Raw genomic sequence first — 3,894 nt, 5'->3', positions numbered from 1 at the left:
GCCTCCACGCCGCCAGTGCTGAGGCGGCGGCTGCTTCCCCGCGGACACGGGGTGGGAAAAGGAACCGAGAGGCAGGGGCCTGGAGCGCCCTCCCCGGGCCTCCTGGGCTGCGGCTGCGCCTCCCACTCAGAAGGAAAATCCCAGCGGTTCGGTTCTCACCGGTGCTGGGGCGCACTTCGGGGCGGGGGTGGGGCGTTGAATCTGCCCGTGGCCCCGCCCGCCCGAGTGTCCCGGGAGGGGAGGCAGGCGGGCTGCAGGCTGCAGCTCCAGGCCAAGGGGCAGCCCGGCTCCTCCACACTCCGCAGACGCCCCCCCCCCCCCCCCCCCCCGCTTCTGCTTCTGAACCCCCAGCGTCACACCTCGCCCCAGTCCCCGTCCTTCTTTTGTCTCGCCCATTGTTTTGTTTACACAGGCTCTTACTGTGTAGCCCAGGCTGGCCTCGAACTCAGGGCGATCTACCTGCCTCAGCCGCTTGCTTGCTTGCTAGGATGACAGGTGGGCGCTGCCACACCCAGATCCTCTTGCCTGACTCTTGCCCCTGAGGAATGGCCCATTCTCGGGGATCCTTTTCCTGACAGTCCCCGTCCCCAGCCCACATGGAGATGGCCCAGGGCACCTGCGAAACCCCAGAAAACCCTTCTTCATTGGCATCACTCGAAGGGCTCAACACGCGGGCGGCAGCCCCCTGGAGGGAGACAGAGCCGGGGTGGGCACAGTGCCTGGGGCCTGGAGTAAAGATCCCATGTTTCCTGACGGTAAATGCCTAGGTGTGAAGAGGCCGAGAGCACAGCTGGGCACGGGGGCACACCCGTCACCCCAGTGCTCAGGAGGCTGAGGCAGGAGGATCACCGTGAGTTCGAGGCCAGCCTGGACTCAATGAGACCCACTCAAAAGACAAAGGCAAAACCACAACGACAGCAAAAAACAAAGTAACCAACAGAGGCAGTCACTGGTAATGCCCTCCTAAAAAACTATGTAGCAGAATCGCTCAAGGGCCTTAACAATGTTCTTAGTCTTTATTTTTTAAATTTTATTTTTGTGGTCTGGGGATTAAACCCAGGGCCTTCCCACTGAGCTACATCCACAGCCTTTTAAAAGGAAGTTTTTAAAATTTTTTTTTGGTTTTTAAAAAGCTAAGCTTAGCTAAGTTGCTAAGTTGCTCAGGCTGGGGTCCGTGAACTTGGGATCCCCTGACAGCTCCCCAGAGTGCTGGGATCACAGGTGTGCACCACCACATCTTGACTCTGTTCCCAGACTTTTAATACCTAGGAATGTATTTTCAGGCAGTAGTTAGCTTCATAAAAATTTCTGCCCAAGAATTTTCATTTTACAATTGATCTCATTAATGTACATGCAAATTAACACCTCTTGTACCCAAAATAGAGGAGTAAATAAATAAATTCTGGTATTTACATACATACAATAAAATATTTTAAAGCAATTAAAATGCACTTGAAGGGTAGTTGATAATATAGGGAGATGTTAATGTAAAATTAGGCTGAAACCATTAGAGATAAAATTGTAGCTACAGTGTAAACTGACTGTATAAAAACACATAACCGTGTGTATTGATGGACAGAGTCAGGTGCCACACAAAGGGAGTGATGGAGATGTTTAGGACAGAGGCTCCATGAAATTCTGGTGGACCCGAAACATTCTGGCACCAGGTAGCTGCTGTAATAATGTACAAGGTATAATCACAAACTACAGTGAATGTTTAGATTTCTAAAAAATGATTATAATAGAAGTCACATTTCCGTAAATCCCCTCAAAACCATTCCTCTTGCTTAGCACATACTTAGTATTCTTTTTTTAATTTTTAAAATTTTTATTCGTCCATGTTTGGAATATGTAACAGTCACATTCCTCGTGGGGAGATGGTAGATATATATATATATATATATATAAAAAATAAATTAAGATGTGATATATATATATCACATCTTAATTTATTTTTATATCCCCTTCCCTTCCGCTTCCTCCCACCATTGTCCTCGACACTTTCTGCAGCAGCTCTGTAGTCCTCTTTCCTGTCTTTAATTACACTGCTGTAGCTGACTTGTTGCCCCGAATTGATTTAAAATATTTACTTTTCCTGGTTATTCTGACTTTGGGAAAGAAGCAGGAGGCACCCGGTGCCAGGTCCGGTGACTAAGGTGGGTGAGGACATGGTGCTGTTTTTTAAGAGCCTGCTTTTCCACTGTCTGTGGTCACACCTGGTACAGACCCTCAGGAAAGAGGACTCCAGAGCTGCTGCAGAAGTGGCAAAGAGGATGGGACGAGTGCGTGTGACCCGAGGGGAGGACTTTGTGGGGATTCGTGGCAGTGAGTCTTTTACTGTAACAATGTCTAGTTCAACACTCACTGTACGTTCCGAACACCTCACAGTCTGGTGCACTGCTCTTGTGCCAGTGTGAAAGGCTGTCTGCACACAGGTCCCCTGCACTAGGATTGCATGTAGCACACAGCACAGCAGCGCATCACGCAGGCTCGAGGCTGGGTGAGGCCACGTCCCCCCGCCCAGTGTGCAGGAGGCGACGCTTTGTAGGTTCACATGGTGACAGAATCGCCTTGGACACTTCTCAGCTCTGTGGACTCTCAGGGCTCGAGAGCTGCCAGGGGGAGCAGGCGCCTGAGCCCTGTGGGGAGGCACCGAGCCACTGTCAGGATCTCGGCATCCTCCCCTGCACTGTGGGGCAAGGTGGGCGGGTGCAGCACAGCACAAGGCCAAGTGCAAATTGTTTTAAACCAGGCAAATGAGCTCTTCAGCTGGTGCCAAGGAATTCTCCATTTCAGCAGAGTGATTTTGTGCGTGCTCACTACAATCAATAAAACCGCCACTGCGGGGGAGCGTTAGACTCTGTCTTTAGGAGGTGATGTCACGGGAAGCAGCCACAGATTTCTTCTCATTTGCTAGCCTGACTTGAGTCCTTTTCAAAGTTGGATCAAGCCTGCAAGCCTGTGAACTCTCTCTTTCATTGTGAAATCGCTGCTCTCACGAGAGCCAGATTGGTCCGGTGACAGCTTTGAGGCACCCACAGTGCCTAAAGGTGCTCAGTCTGGGGCACACTCCTGACTTCAAGGAGCCACGAGGCCCTCAAATAGGGTGCTGACTTGCTAAGCTGTGCAGGCTGGACTCAAACTTGCGATTCTCCTGCCTCAGCCTCCCAGAGTGCTGCAAGATCCTGTATCAAAACAAAAATTAAAAAGATTGGGGGATGCAGATCAGTGCGAAGGCCCTGGTTGCAATCTCCGGTAGGCCAAAAAAGTGCAAAAATAATTAAAACCTATATTTTACTTTACCTAATAGATTGAAAACATCATTGCAACATGCAATCAGTGGAAAATTATTACGTCTTTGCGTGCTTTACACTTGAGCCGTTTAATGTGGCCTAGTCACATTTCAGGCATCGTTGGCCGCCTGTGGCTGGGAGCTACTGGATTGGGGAGCACAGCTGCGGAAGTCAAGCACCTTTCATCTCCAGCACCTGCAGAGTAGTATAGTAGCCCTTTAATAAGTACTTGCTGAGGTCTCTTTCTCTCTCTCTTTCTCTGTCTCTCTGTCTCTCTCTCCCTTTCTTCCTTTTTTTCAGTACCAGGATTGAGCCCAGGGCCTTTGCACTGAGCTACATCCACAGGTCTGTCTTACACAGAGGTGTTGGATAGACCAGAACTCCAGGAGCGGTGTGCATGGTGACCCAGTGCTTGGACTCGTCCAGCTGCCCTTGGGTGTGGCTGTGCTGGCAGACGACCCAGATGGAGCCGCTCGACCTCCTGTGTCCTGGTTCCTCATCTGCAAAGAGCCTCCAATGTCTGTCTCCCAGGGTCCGAGGGTCATGGGGCAGGTGGACACAGACTGTGGCATGTGTGGCACACAGCATGCATGCAAGGAGC

This window comes from Heterocephalus glaber, unplaced genomic scaffold (genome assembly GCF_053883595.1).
Source record: "Heterocephalus glaber isolate CG9 unplaced genomic scaffold, H.glaber_assembly_v1.0 deba00001724, whole genome shotgun sequence".
Classification (NCBI taxonomy): Eukaryota; Metazoa; Chordata; class Mammalia; order Rodentia; family Bathyergidae; genus Heterocephalus; species Heterocephalus glaber.
The sequence above is the reverse complement of the archived record's forward strand: the minus strand, read 5'-3'. Positions refer to the sequence as shown.